Source organism: Cyprinodon variegatus, unplaced genomic scaffold (assembly GCF_000732505.1).
Source record: "Cyprinodon variegatus isolate N-32 unplaced genomic scaffold, C_variegatus-1.0 Scaffold919, whole genome shotgun sequence".
Taxonomy (NCBI): Eukaryota; Metazoa; Chordata; class Actinopteri; order Cyprinodontiformes; family Cyprinodontidae; genus Cyprinodon; species Cyprinodon variegatus.
Genome location: NW_015151372.1, coordinates 122,645 through 139,106, shown reverse-complemented (window position 1 = coordinate 139,106; position 16,462 = coordinate 122,645). Strand labels below are relative to the sequence as shown.

The 16,462-nt window shown below is 40.3% G+C and overlaps 1 protein-coding gene across 1 annotated transcript in view; it reads right to left on the bottom strand.

The window, feature by feature from the left end:
• Nucleotides 1-16,462, bottom strand: part of sdccag8 (serologically defined colon cancer antigen 8) — a 54,983-nt gene that overhangs the window by 26,596 nt on the left and 11,925 nt on the right. The gene's annotated exons all lie outside the window — the stretch shown is intronic.

Here is a 16,462-nt window from a genome sequence, read left to right as displayed (position 1 = left end):
AAGAACAATCATGGATGCATAAAATAGATGAATTCTCTGGTTATTATACTAAAGTAAATAAAGAAATAATCTCTATACATATCAGAATGTAAAACCTCAGATTTTTTACATGTTACAGTCACACTCAACACATGTGATTTTGTATTAAACGCCCACTGGAAGCATGGATGTATATCTTCAGCAGTGACTCACAGGCTGCGTAGAGCTAATGGGGAGATGGATGGAGCTACATACTGTGCAATCCTGGAAGCAAAACCTGTCAGAAGCTGCAAGATGTGTGAGGCTAGAGCAGAGGTTCAGCCTCCAGGATTCAGCCAGAGATGCAACAGAAAGACTCAAATCAAAGCATCATCTGTAAGAATCGACCAGGAAAAGTTTAGAGCTAAATAAAAATTGAGAATTGGTGGTGACATTTAAAGATGTCCCAAAAGGTAATTTAACTAAAGTTCGGCCATTTTTGCAAAGAAGTATAAATCGCATTCTCTAGGTGGAATACTGTAAAGCACTCAAAGCTGTAATTTCAGTAAACCTTGGCTGTACTCCGACTCATTTAGGCTGAATTTAAATGGGATTTATAGTATTTATTGAAGTATGAGTGACCCTTAAAGGAAAGTGGTTGGATGAAATGATATTTTATGATCAGAATAAAGAGTTTGCAGAAACTTTTTTTATTTTAACAAACAGCAAATCCTTTTATTCTGTGCCAACATTTAGCACTACTGGATGTCACTGTATGATAAAAAGAGGTTTGGAGGCAGGTATCATTAAATTTTAAAATAAAACTAAAGATGGCAGCGCGTCCAACAGTCACCTACATTTAAAGCGGTTGTCCGGAGCGCTCTGCAAATATGTCTGCAATGAGCTGCAGGAAAAGATGAGGAGGGATCAGAGATGTAGAAGTCATTTTTTTAGATTTAAAACGGAACTTATAATGCTAAATGCAATGACAGCATCATAAGTTCCTAACTTATCTGAGCCTGGCCTCAGGATACAGAGTGGCCTGAACTGCAGACATTTTTGGTTTCATTCAAATCCTTTTAATCACCAGAAGCGAGCAGGTAAGATCCACAGGAAGGCAGCGTCGGCTTTGCATTCTGTTCCTGCTTGAATCAAACTTTATAGTTCAACTAAGTCCAAACGCATTGAGACAACAGAGGGACAGACAAAGAAAGAGAGAGGAGAAAAACTACAAAGACAGGAGGAGAAAAAAAACACAAATAAAAAAAAATCCGAACAAATAAACAGAACTCTTCCTGAAGTCCAAAGGCGCTAATGATGAGAGAATTCTCCAGTTTAAGTGAAAACTTTTCTCCCCTACAGCGCTTGGCCTGCATCTCTAAAGTGACCGCGTCTGTCTGTTCCTTGGTGTGTGTGTGTGTTCTCCTGCTGTCCTGCTGTCTGGGGTGTGAAAGCGGGTGGCGGGTGTGCAGGGGACACAAGGAGACTGTGTGTGTCTGTACGCGTATGAGTGTGAGTGGATGAACCCCTGCTGGGCTTGAACAGCAGCCTGAGCCACCAAAGCGCACACCAGGGCTCAGCGGGAGACGGCGGGCAGGCATTGCCAGCCATTTGGTCCTGCAAGAGGTTCCAGGGGGCCGTGTATTTGTCTATGTATGTGTGTACGAGTTTGTGTGTGTGAGATCAGGAACAGGGGGGTGGAGGGGGAGCTCACACCAGACCTGTTTACCCACCAATTAGCATCAGACAGATCGCCAGAAAGTTCCAGCAGTCAGCTATAGAGTGGTGGTGATGAAGAGGAGGGTGACAAAAACTAAAGATAGGGAAGCAAAAAAGACAGAGACAAACATTTGGCACCTGGTTGCTCATGCTCATCTCCATTACCTTCTGAGGTAAAGAGTACAAACACAATGAACGGATCAAAAAGGTCTTCATTTTTAGGATTGAGTAGGATGTAGGGGTGGGAGGGGGGGTTGGATCCCATTTGAACTCAACTTAAAATCAAACTAAAGTTATCAAATCAAACTAATGTGGGTTATGCGCCCACGCCATTCTGTTTACCCAATTAAATGTAAGCCTAAAATGGCTGCTGACGACCACTACCAAACTGAAGCATAAAAAAAGCATGGAGCAAAGGAGAGATGTCGGTAGGAAGCCAACCTGGAGCAGGTGTTTAGGGCTCCGGCTTGAGCAGAGGCGGAATATGGAGGGTTGGAGCTGTTTACATCTCCTTGGGCAATAATCTGCCAGCCAGTTAATTGGTGAATGGGCTCTGGGACGCTGCCTGTGGCAGGAACTTGTTTGGGCCTATGAGGCAATAGAATGAATGTTCAGTCAGCAGATAGCTGGGCCTGTTTGTATATGCATGGCCCGATGCACTGCAGGACAGCTTGATAAGTGTGGCGAGAGCTGCATGGGCCAGAGGCCTAAGGTAGGCTGGAATGGCTCTGGGGCTGCAGCCAGGTACAGTGGCTGCTGGGTAAGTGGGAGGTGGCAGAGGCGGCGGCTGGCCGGCAAGCTGGCTGGAGTGATGAGGAAGAAAAAGGGAGCCCAGTCCGCACAGCCTGCTTAAGTGGGCACTATTCAAGCTGTTGCCCATTAGATGTGGGGAGCCAGGGCCTGACCAAGCGCAGAGTTTGCTGCACCCCATGGTGAAGCCGGCATCTCACGCCAGAAGCACCAAATGCCTCGGTTTATCAAAGGACGAGCACAAATTAAACTCAGACGGTGAATTTGGAGGAACCAGAAGAAAGTTGCTGATGCCAGGCACTTTGACCTCTGTTCAGACTCTATTACAAACATTCAGGTGAAAATGCACATCAATATTCAGGCATTAGGTAACCAAGCATATGTTTTGCATTTGCTATAAACCTGTAAAACATTCTGCATATTTAAGTGTAAAACATTAACTGTCAGCATGTTACACAAATCACAAAACATCAGCATCTTTTTCACCGAAAGGTCCTGAGATTTAAATCATCACTTGAAGCATCTGATTCTGCAGCAAAGTAAGCTTCATTTCGACCTCCTCTTTCCAGCTCTACATTAGAATCCACATGAGAACAGGACTAGAGCACGCCACTGTAAATACATCCCCTTTAAAGTACAGTTTGTAATCTTTATTATTTTTTGAAGAGGAATAAAACAGAATATTTCGATGCTTTGGAAGCTAAACTTGAAGCAAATAAAGACAATCAGTCTGGTTTAAATAGAAAATTTAAGAGATTTGAGAGAAAAATACTGAACACACACCTCGTCTTTTGACTCTTTAATATGGGAACCAAAGCAATAAATGAATTGGGGAAAAAAAGTTATCTTATAGAAAATAAAAAATTGAATGTCATTCAAATATAAGTCATTGCATAAAATGAAATTAGAAGTTCTATTTTTTAGATATTTAATCTGGAATAATCTATCATCTACCTCTACTTGACGGGAAACCTGCCAAGACAAAGAGAAGATTGGCCTACTAATAGATGATGGTAGCTCTGGAGGAGCACTCAAACTAAACTATTAATAATTTATTCTTTATGTTACGCCAGCCTTCGTAACATGTAGGCGAATCCCATTCCCCCAGACATCCGCGGTTATATTTTTTATATTTATATCTTTTAAAAACAAAGCGGAGTGTGTATGACGTCATCCGCATGCCGGACTGGAGCCCAGGCAGCCTGGGCCACAGGTGGCTACGCTCTTCCCCTTCTATTCATTCTGGGAGCTAATCTGAATCGTTCAATTCCATTTTGAGAGTGAGATCATCTGTGGTAGCAGCACTAGACATCTTCCAGGCATGGGTGAAACTAGAAGCAGTTCAGCAGACAGGATGAATGAACGGTAGCCGGCGCGCGCGGACGTCATACACACTCCTCTTTGTTTTAAAAAATATATAAATATAAAAAATATAACCGCGGATGTCTGGGGGACAGTGATTCGCCTACATGTTATGAATGCTGGCGTACCATAAATGATAAATTATGAACAGTTTAGTTTGTGCCTTCAAGTCGTTGCCCATAGATAGACGTTACCTGGATATAACCTAACGGAATATCTTCCGAACGGCTCCAAATGACACAAAACTACTATGGGTGAGTAGAACATGATGTAATAACGTAAAATCGAGGGGTGCCAATGTGAAAAAAACGGTGTTCCCCTTTAAGGCACTGGTAACTAAAGATGACCGAGGTTTTTCCTAAGCTGTGGATAAGGACTTTCTTCTTAAATTCAAGATGGCTGTCAAGTTATTCTGAAGTTATTCCAAAGATTTCCGACAAACAACTCAGTCAAGAGGACCAATGGCAATAATGAGGTAGTCAGTAAATCAGATTTACCAACAAGAATCACATTAGCCTTGTTTTTATTTAGACACTGAAAATTTAGCTTTGTCCATCTTTTTACATCTCTTAACTATTTTAGCAGATCGGCTGTGCCATTAGCTTAGAGCGAGAGGTAGAGCTGGATGTCATCTGCAAGACACTTTAATGACAGTTCATATCTTTGAAAGTCAGACCAAGGGGAAGCAAACACAAAGAGAAGTGATCCAAACATTGTGCCTTAGGGTACAACAAGATACAGTGGAGCAACAGAGGAAACAAACCTGGCTTAAATGGATAGAAATGCAGATAAAACCTGAACAGCAGCAAAGATTCACAACTACGTTCAACATCGTATCCAGTACATTACAATCTTTTTAAAATAAATTGAAAATTTGTGGCTGGTAGAAAAATTTTAAAATTGAAAAAAGTCTGGGTACTTTTCCAAAGCACTTATGGATCTCTGTGTTGTAATTTTAAATACACTTCAAGATAGCTTAAAGCTTCAATATTTCTGAAGTCAAAATTCTGACATTTTTCAGTAGACCTTTTTTAATGACCCTAATCCTCTTCCATGTAGTGTAATATTGAGCAAAAATGCTGATTCATTATTACAGAGTGCAACCACAGCTATGTATGATGGACTGCATCAATCACACTTACATCCATATTAAACAGTTTGTGGAGCAGAGGAGAACTAGGAAAATGCTTCCTGCTTACAGTATGCCTGCCTGCCTGTTTGCATCCATAACAGAGACCTGATTAGACAGAGGCCTTGTAAAGCCTGTCTTCTGGTTCTGCCAAGAATAATAAGAGCACAGCAGAGAAAATACAGTGACATATTGATGGTTTGCTGTGAAGCAGCACACAATAAACATCAGAATTATTTTGTGCTAAAAAAAAAAAAAAAGTGTCAGGTTTCTCTTTTTCTTGCTCATAAACACCTCAGTGCGTTTTAGCACATTTTTATTAAACCTCTGGGTGATGCAAATCAATCACTGCTCTCGTTTTACTCTTCGTCTCTCCGTTCCGCCATATTAAACAGACAAATGAAACACAGGAGGAGCCGGATGGAGCCTCGGTGCTCTCCCAGTTCTTTACCTACCCGTCCGTCTATCTGTCCAGAGCGTTTCCATCTCTGCTCCCATCTAGTTTTCTGCTGTTTCCATCGCTCCCTCCTCTTTCTCCTCCCACCCTTTTTTTTCCTGTAACTAAACTGGCTGTGTCTCTCTCCATCTGCTGGTTCTTCCTTCAGCGGCCCTGCACCTGTTCACACCTCCTCTCCTGTTGGCCACCTCTTCCCCCCAACCCTAATCTCCCTCTCGTCTCCCTCCCTCTTTGCTCGCCGCTATGCTGCCAGGCCCGCTCCTGGCTCAGTTAGCCTCTCTGTCATTCAATCCATCTGTCAGCAAGTCAACTTTGTTTACAGCGGGTGGCCGGAGCTTCGTTTCTTCTTCAAGGAACGCTAAAGGCCCCTCCCCTGCTGTCATGAAGGTCAGCATTAAGTCAACTCTGCTGGAAAAAAAAAAAAAAGCAAAATACTGCAGCTTTTAATTTTCATCTCCACCCTGAAGTTTGGACAATGCTGCAAATATGATCATCTTAAGTCTTCAATACAGTGCATGATTATTAGTGGCAGGAATAGCAGCAAACTGAGACAAACATTTGCTGTCGCTGCAGACATTCCCACAGAGAAAAAAACTGTTCTAGATTGAAGTAATTAGCTCTTGATTGGCCTCTGTCATCATCTCATCTATTCAGAAAACAGAGCGAGAGAAGTTTAAAAATCTTAATTGGCTCAGGCGACTAATGGCCTTAACACAAGAGAAGCAGCCTGGCAGCGCAGGCATCTGTGATTATTTTAAAATAAACATACAAGCTACGTACAATATGCTCTCATACTGACCCAATCCAGAACGCAGGACGGCATCAATGCTAAATCTGGGCCCCGCAGAGAGGGCTGTGTTTAACATATGTGGAAATGTTGAAGGTCAAATCTATGTAAAAGTCCTCATTAGACTTTGATTCTACTGTAGAAATAAGATGCTCGTAAAGCAGTGCTTTTCAGAAACGTGTGCAGACCTTTTAGAATCTGACCAACACCTGAGGAAAGCTTTCATCATAATCTTCAACTGAGCCGTTACTTTTACACAGTTCATGTTTCTGAGATTAATGCCATAAACATTTCTACAACATTTAAGACCCTGAAGCTAAACTTTAACTGTGAATATACATCAGTGTTTGCAGAGTAATGTTTGCCATCTGCTAGTTTTCCTACTTTGTAAGCTTATGAAATAAATTCAGTTTTAAATTATGTTTAGAGCCATTTTTAATAAAATTATTTTTTTTACTGTAACAGAGATGTCTCAGCCTAAAAACGTCCAAACAAAAATGAATAATAAGTTGCATTTCAGGTTTGACTGTGTAACATGTTCTGTTATCAGCACCTAAACATTCCAATAAGGTGACTCTATAAGCTTATCTATTACTGAATAAGTTATAGAGGGAGACTAGAAAATGTACGAAGCTCGGATGAATTCATCAAGTTCAGTCGACTTTCTTAGGATTCGGTTTTAGGGTTTCATTCTGTTAGTTCTTGTTTCTCAAGGGTAATTTTCCTTAAAGAAAATCCAACTCATTCTACATAAAGATTCCATAAAATATTTATCACTGAACACTAAAGAAAGAAACCAGTGAGAACAGAAAAAACCTGTCGCCAGACTGCACAGTTATTACTGACAGGAGATACGAGCCACTCAGTAAATTTTGCAGTGTTAAAGTAACACTTTAAGAGTTAAGTTTAACCCCAATCCGAGTGCATAGTGTTTATTTTACTCTCTACATAGTGTATATCTTACTCCAGTTGTTGTTGTAATAACTCTAAGAGTCAATGTACTTTAACACTGCATATTTGACACTGAATTTACTGTGCAGATCCAGAGACCCAGTCCGGTTGAGGGGTGACAACAGAATCCAGATCAACATTAAGGCCGGGTTATATTAGCCCTTATCACTTTAAATAGGCCCATTTTCTGGCTACTGATCCTACTAGACACCTCTGCAGCCTTCTTCCCTCTGAAAATGTTCTCTATTTGAAACATTTGCTTAAACTTTAGTTTAAGATTTAGAGCCACCATTTCCAAATCTATCCAGATTTTAATTTAAATAGGTAGAGAGATGAACTGGAAGGATGTATACTGATAAAGGTAGCCCTTTAATCATCTAATAAAACTCAGCTTCCTTTGAGTTCACTTTGCTTTTCTTATAAATCATCATTAAAGTAGTTTAGTGTTGTTACAAGATTGACTTATTGTCTAATTGGTTGTTTGGCACCCAATTAAACAAATACCGAATCAGAAAATGTAAATCACCTAATATACAATTCACTAATAAATAAAATACTGATTAATTGTATTTAATGATGCATAAATGTTCTAATAAAGATCAATAATATTAGCCTTATCAATATCATAACCATTTTGAATAATAAAGACAAGAGCCCTTACTAGAACAACTTAGATTTATTGACCACATCGATAAAACCCTCCATGCTGGGCTTATATTCTATATGTGTTGAAATTTCCTTCCCACCTGAGACATCCCTAATAATGTCTGAAAAGAAACTCACCTTCCCAGCCTGTCATGATAACAGGGCCAACCAGCAGGAAGGCACAGGAACCGCTTCAGTCTGCTAACCCACCCTACATTTTTTCTTCCAAGCCTTCTGCCAATTTCTCCTAAGCCAATTATTTTAATTAGTTTTGCTGTTCAAGTAAGAGAGGTTTTCTTTTTTGGAGATTTTTCATTTGAGTTTAATTTAAGTAGGTTATTCTTAAGAAGTTTAAGGAAGTTTACAATGAGTTGAATCCTAATATTTTATGTAATCTTACTCTAGAATAACAGTGACATAGAAGTCCTCTTTTGCAAAGGCCCTCTCAGTGTTAGAAAAATAAATCTCCACATTAAATTGCTTTGTAGCAAAAAGGTTTTGGGTTCAGATCCTTGCCTGGGTTCTTTCTGGAGTTTTTCTTGTGTATGCATGCAGCAACAGTGCTAAAGTTTCATGTTTTCCTGACATGTTGAAGCTCTTAACTGCTCTCAGGAGCTGCATATGAATTGTTTCTAAATGTCTTGATATGAATGTTTTTGGAAATTGCTGAAAAAATATATATATATATTCCAACTAAACACATTTGAATAACAAGCAGGAAGCCTTTAGTGGGAAGTAAAACCAAAGAAAATATCCGTAATTCAGTGTGTTTAAAGATCATTTTTATTAATTGTTCAGTTTCCTATTTCCTAGTTTAAATTTTTGTACTTTCTGTGTTACTATGTTTTGTCACTTACTCCGTTTTGTGAACATCTCCTGGTACAACCAGGTGAAGGAGACACGACTTCTACGAATGAGACCTGGTTACTGCTGCGGCCATAAGAGGAAACAAAGACAGAGCTGAGGATGGAGGGCAATAGTTAAAGCAAAAAACAGAAAAAGAGAGGCTATAGGAAGGATAAAAAGAGATGAAAGGCTAAAAAGAGAGATGAATGAGGTAAAAGCGTGACAGTGATAAAAGAAAGAAATGAGGGGAAAGGAGGAGCAGAGAGGGGTTCTGTCATGTTGGATGAAAGCTGTGCCTACTGGGCAGTGGGCACCGAGTAAAGCCACTGATGCTGCCACCCACACAGCAGGGGTGTGTGAAGGCACGAAGTTGACCAGATGACACACGCACATCTACACAGTAATTATTATAAATCCATGAATACACAACACAATGCAACCAGCATAGCTCTTAATAATGTAGAAACTCCTGCTTAACCCCTAATAAACTAAATAAAAGTAACCCCGACAGAGATAAGGAGTAACGCCTAGAGAGTGAGCATGCAGCACCGACAGAACGAGACAAGTAGAGAATCAGGTGAAGACCGAGAAGCGGGTAGATGGCAGAGGGCTGGTTCTCTCTTTCGGTCTGTCCTCTAGCAGTAGCTTGTGTATGTAGGCCAGTGTCCCAGGGCACACTTGGCTGGGGTGGCAACAGTTGTAGCCGACAGATTTGCCTCCACGTTGCCTGAGGTCTCTCAGTCAGCGATCTGTCTGCTCGTTCCCTTCCCAGCTCCGCCAGACGGACAGATGACAATTGGTTCTGATAGTCTTCATTTTTTTTAAAAAACGAAGCACGACTTCTGTTAAGCTGACCTGAAACGTATGAACTTGAACTGCTGAAACACGAATTAGGAATATGAGTTCATGAGGAGAGTGAGGCGGCGAATCACTAAAAGAGTTTGAAAGGGTTCGCAGAAAGGTCAAAAGGGGAAGCAGGAAGAAGCAAAAATACTAAGAAGGAGGACAAGGATTTTTTCCAAAGAATGTCTTTTGATCGCCAAGACTAATTGGGAAGTTCTCTAGTACTAGTGAGTTAGAAGTGGACTATTTTGGACTATGTTGGGTAAGACTAACACTTGATTTTAAAACATTAACTGGTTCCTTCGTGATCCAGATTCCTTTCGGCTAAAGATAGGACCAAGACTTCTTCTCCCTACATGAAAATCCCGAAGAACGTCCATCCACCGGTTTAAATCCTTACTCATTGGTGAGTGTGGCGGAGTCAGCTAGGCTCTACTGATCCTGAATGACTAGTATATCTAGAAAAGCCCAAGATAAATTCAGCCAGCTCATTTGTCCAACCAAGAAATCCTGATTTCCTGTTTCCCAGAAAATGTCTCATCTCCTCCTCATAACCCTATTATCATGTGTCACCTGTTCCGGTAAGATGTTAGGATACCTAATGTGACTTTGTGGACTGTTAATCCTCTCAGCGTTTCATTTATAAAGATGGTCCCCACAAAAAAAACTTCTGTCTGTTAACCCTAAAGTGGTTTCTATGTATAAATGACATGACAAACACCCAGGAACTGGTTGGGTAGCAGCATAACATAAACGAGAGACAAAGCGTTGAAAATCATATTACAATAAAAGTGGGTCTCAACAGATTGAACGTGAAGCTGAGGAAGAGAGGGAGGTGATGAGCAGGATGGCAGAGAGGGCATTCTGACAGCGAGGAGGGGAGGAAGCAGCAAGGTCTCGTCACCGGGCCAACGGGCCCACCACTGTCAACATCATGCCACTCTGTGCTGAACACACACATACGCACACACGGCTGGCCCACAGCCCTCCCAGCTGCCCTATCCGTAACTGTCTGATTAGTTGTGCTAAGCAGCCCCTCCCCTGCCAACCATGGTGCCATCTGCTACCCAACAACATGGCCGCCGACCAGAGAAGCACACACTGTCATAGACACTCACTCTCTGGTACACGACAAACCCTGTACCTGGCACTGCCCTGCTGCCATCACTCTCGCCCTCACAGACACACATCAAACTTCACAGACACAGGTGTGGCCCAAAGGTATCAACACATAACATCCCCCCAAAGAGATGCACACAGACGCATCAACAAACAACCGCAACACACAAGCACGGCTACTGCAGAGTGTGGTGCATGTATGTGTGCTGACAGGGGTTAGACGCTGTTAATGCCAGGTAGAGAAAGGGCAATGGCGTGTTGAAATGTGCGACTATTCACTGGCAGCATTCGAAGATTCATTACGGCCCCTGCTTCTCCTGAGCGGCTGTGGCCCGCGTGGCGCCCCGGCCCTTTTATTCCGGGCCGTGATTGGACAAGTGCCTCCTGTGGAGTTGGTTTGCAGCAGTTTTGTCGCGCCCAGATTTCACTCGCTGCTCAAAGCGAGCCTCTGGCAGGATGAGGCATCTGCTGCCTCACCTTCCTCATTTACACTTCTCCGCCCTCGCACACACACTCGGTTCGATTCAACGCCCTCCCAGGCCTCACTGTCACGATTTACAACAGGAGGGAGGGGGGTAAAGGTGCAGAGCGGTAGCATTGTGGCATGTTTAATAGAGTTCTGGGAAGTTTGTGTGTGAGGGTCACAGGAGTTGGTCACAAGCAGAGCGTCTGTGTCCTACAGCCTCTGGGCGTCCATCTTAGAAATTCAGGATCCCTCTCTAAAATAATAGTACAGACAAAGACATGACATGTACCTGTGAATTAGTTAATGTTCTTCTCATATATAGAATAATTTGGAAAAAGAGGCAAAACATCTCCCCAGCATCACTTTCTCTTCCAAAGATCAAGTAAGAATTTAATCTGAACTTCACAGAAGGTAGTTTGTCAGATAAAAACTTTTTAATGTATTTTGCACTTTGTGTTCCGCCTCTGCTGAAGTAATACAACTAAATAAATTCGCAATGCAAAAAATGTTAATCTAAGTCATTTTTTCTTAAAAATAATTTAATTTCTTCTTTATTTAAAAGATAAATGAGAGTATTTACCAATGGAATAGTACAATTTACACTTGAAATGAGGAAAAACAAGTGTATTGTCTTATTTCAAGTCTATAATATCTAATTATCTTATTTTAAGTGTAAAAATACTTGTTCATTTGGCAGATTATCTCATAAACATGCTCAAATGAAGGTTGAATACACTTATTTTAAGAAATTTCTACCTTTTTTGAATAGTTTTTGCAATGTCTTTCTCTTAAATAATCCTCCTGCATGTTTACCACTATAATAACCTTTATACATGACTCTCTTTATTTCCTCAGTGCTTAAGCCAAACTAATGAAAGCTTTTTTCTGCGTTTTTTCATCATGAAATCAGTACTTTAACTTTCTTTTTAACCCCTGGGTGTGTAGTACTAACCTGAAATGGTGTTCTATTGAAAAAAAAACACCAAAATTAAGTGGGGGAAAAAATGTCTTAAGGATTAAATATTGAAAGCTATGGTACTGTAGTGTACTTGAATCATTTTTCTGCTCTGATAGCCCCTTATCATGCTTTTTCTCAAAAGGTCTCCTCTTTTGGTTAGACAGCGATTGTGAGGAACTGTTCTTAACCTCTGCTGCAGTGTTAGTTACAAGTTAAATAAAAATAAAGAATTAAGACCTAAACCACATTAAAAGTAAAGCACAGACTGCTTATGTTAGGAGAAAAGAGGAATTTCTACAGCTTCCTTTCACATCCTGGAAAAGAAGTAGGCTACTGTTGGAAGAGAACAAATGCTGGCAAACACCCATGAACATAAGAAAAAAAATACTGTCTGCACATAAGCAGAATCTACATCATGTATCTGAATCTTGTTCGAATTAAGGGGAAATTACAAACAGACTGGGATCACTGCAAAGCCTTTTCAAAACCCCAGATAAAATGCAGGTTTGAGAGGTTTCAAAGATATTGTTAAAGTGACCAATCAGGTGGATTTGTTAATCCTACATTTCCTCTATCATAAACTCACGTTTAAGCTAAAGACTTTGTTTTTACATAATGCAAAGGTGGTCAGAAAATTGTGCATTGAAGCTGAAGTTCGGCGTTCCACGTGACACAACATCCATCTTCTGCAGCTCTAAGCTGCTTTATCAGCTGCCTTGTGTCAGCTTTGTTGTTTTAATTTTATTTAATACAATTGGAAAAAAGTTTAAATATATTTCTTTATATATTAGAATATGTTTTCTTATAGGAGACACATTATGCAAACTCTACTTTTTAGAAAAAAAACAAACAAAATATTTGTTGGGTAATTGTGAGTATGTAGATTTTCAGAAAGCTTTAGTTTAATCTCCCCATATATATTTCCAGTTATTTCATTTTCTATCAGTTTTTTTTTTTTTTTCAGTCCAAGTTAAAGGACTCCAAAGCAACAAGTGGATGAACGTAGATATTGGGTGCATTAACTTACATAAGTCATTACAGCGTTCCCCAGCACTAGAACCTACTTCAAGCGTCTGGTTAAGTATATTTTTGTCATTAAAATGTAAATACATCATCAAAAAAAGGTATTTATTGTTTATGTGTAGCACAAGGGAGACCAGTGCTTCTGCAGCTCGGATACATTCAGTAATGTTCTTGATGCTAGCATTAGCTAACTTGTTAAATATGGAGGGGTGTGGTATAAAAGACATGTTCAAGTTGCTTTGGACCTATAATGACTTTTTTTTCCTTGAAAGCCTCAGCTCAGAATGCACATATAGAAAACAGACAGAATGAAGCAGTTTGTAGAGGAACAAGCATTGGAGATGTCATGATACCTAATGGTTAAAAGTCTTTAGGAAGTCTGTGTTCGTTCATATTGTGGTAGCATTTATATCTTAACAGGTATCTGACATGTAGTTTTATATTGAACATATTAGTAACCATACCAGGATTACACTTTGTGTTATTATTGTAAATAATTAAAACGAGTCGCTGTGAAGCACCTACGAAAAATCACTGAAATGGATGACTGCAAAGCTGCATAAACCAACACATTCAGACCAACGCATTGCAGTTCCACTTTTGGTCCCCTTTAAATGTTTGTTTTTTTCTCTCTCTCTTTTTAAAACAGCTTTTATTATTATTTCTTTTGGTCATTATTAATATTTTTATGTATTTCTTTTTTAATGCTTTTCTTTTTTGTAGTACTTTGAGGTCTTTCTGATGAAAATTCCGTAAAAATTACGGAATGACTATGACCTGGATGACTGAGAACCTTCATCAGCATTTCTGATGAAAAGTGCAGTATAAATCAAATGTATTATTATTATTATTATGGTAGTATGTTTGTGGAACATACTACCAGTTTTAGTCCGTGAGGCAGACACCCTGTGTACTATAAGGCTAGGCTTAAAACGTACCTTTTTGATAAAGCTTATAGTTATAGTGGCCCAGGTTATCCTGAGTTATCTCTATAGTTATGCTGCTATAGGCTTAGACTGCTGGAGGACATAGGGATCCTTTTTTACAGCTTTCTACAAAAGATATTTACAAACAAAAACAAAACAAAAAGGTTTTACTCTTGGTTAAGAACCGTTCTAAAATAAAATAATGTTGTGATGTTGTGATAATGTTGTGATGACTATTAGGGATGGGACACCATGTTTTTCCTGACATTGCTCTAAAACAAAGGAATCTAGAGAACTGGTTGTTCAAAAGAATCAAAATTGCTCTTCAGACCAGAATCTGCTACTTCCTCTCTACATTAATGTCATTTCTTTCCACCAATGAGAAACAAATTTTACTTAACTCACAATTTTTACCAACTATATCCCTTTAATTACTGTTAAGTTACAGATTGTTACAATTAGAATCTTTAAAAACTTGTCTTAACCTAAACTCATCTACTTTCCTGTCATTGGGGTTTTAGTAGAACATTATTATTAAGCTGTTTATCAATAGATCCTATGAAAATATCTGTTCTGTTAGATTTAACCCTCTGTATAAAGTTCACCATCAACTGTCTGCTAGTAATGTGTCTGACTCTCTGCTGTCACTCTCATGAACATGAATGCCTGATTTCATGGGGATAACAGAAATGGTCGAAGATTTGCTGCCTCACAGATATCGAACTTATCCCGAACCGAAGCAGGCTGCCAGCATTGAATCCCTAACGCATGCAAATGTGCAGTGGCCACTCATTTCTATTTTGGCATGTGTGGGGAGTGGAGTTTTGCTGGGCGCTTTTCAGGCCGGCCTTTGGGATGTGTGAACACAACAAAGGGAGATATGAACCGCAATGGAAACAACAAAAGAAGGGAAGAAAGTAAAGAAAGACTGAAGCAAACAAACAAACCAAACTTAGCAAAGCCCTCTGCTGGGCTGGGGCCGGGACTGGAGCGAATGTGTGCGTATGTGCGAGGCGATGTGAGCAGAGTGCTGGGGATTAGGACAGATCCTGGGCTGTCCAACTCACAGCTGGCTGATGATCCAATCCTGGAGCACAGCGCGGCGCACCAGCCGCCGTGGGACCCCCCCGAGTGCGTGCCTGCATCTGCGGGTGTATGAGCGCTTGTGTGTAGAGGCATGTGGGTTCAGCTGATGTGCATACGAATGCACATGTCTGTGGAAATTAACTTGCACAAATTGGGGTGCAACTGGTTGAAAACCACATGTAGAGTAAAGTGAGTAAGGGATGGTTGGCCACGCTTCTGTCAACTGTTCGAATGAATAGAGGACATGTGAAAGAGTAGAGGGAAAAAGTCACAAAAAGATCAAAGTGCTTTTTTAACTCAAAGGATGATCATACAAATAACTTCCAGTTTAGCTGCAGCTTTCCTACTAAAGCTACAAACGCTAACATGTCTTTTTAGTTAGGAAGGTAAAGTGGATAAAATCCCTAGAAATATTTATATGAACAGAGAAGAAGAAGAATAGTAAGAGCACATAGTTAAAGGTTGCCGGCCTGCTGAAGGGTGAGCCTCTTCCCTCAGATTCATTTTCTCCATCAGTTCCAGCCAGCTTTATCGTACCAGATGAAGAAAAGACTACCCACAGCATGATGCTACCACCACCATGCTTCACTGTGGAGAGGGAGAAGTCAGGATGATCTATTTTTGAAAAAGTGTCCCTTACTTTGTGCTTTAATTTCCACAATTACAAAAATACTCCACAAAGAAAAAAAAGTTAAAAGTTACAGTCCAGAATCAAAGACAAAATAGAAGGTATGAGGGACAAAATGTGAATACTTGGGTACAAAATAGGGCTACATATTCCTGGATACGCAACCTGACACAGAGAGCTGTACCAGCCTAGGTATGCTGGACGTTTCCTGTTTTACGTGTCGCAATCATTTGCTTTCAAATGCAATCATAATATTTCTGTTAGAACGGAATATTTTGGTAAAAATTAAAATCTTGAGTTGCTTTTGCTTCAAATGACTAAAATTGAATTTTAATGACTACATGCTGGGCCAAGTCAACAGCTGTCAAACATCTAATCCGCACCAGAGGACAGATAAAACTATAAACCCATTCATGCACACAGTGACACACGCCGAGTTAAATGGTTCAGTACAGTGGGTCCTCCAACACAGGTCAAAGTCATTGTGTTTGCCACATTAATATGCACATCATTCTCCACAGCTGGTAGGAAAAATAAAAAAAACACACACCCACACATACACCGTCTCTAGCTTTAAACACACACCAGCCCACCATGAAGCCAATGTGTAAGTGCTGGCAAGCCGACAGACTAACACACTTGAAAAGAGATTAAAGCAAAAAGCTGCAACAAACTCAAACTCAAACACAAACGCTGACAAATAAACACACAAAGATCCAGAATACTAGCACCACACGGCCCCCAGCACCACAGGACATTTCTGCCACATCTGTGCCCGGCTCACAAGCATCGGCTGAGGGTAACGGGGG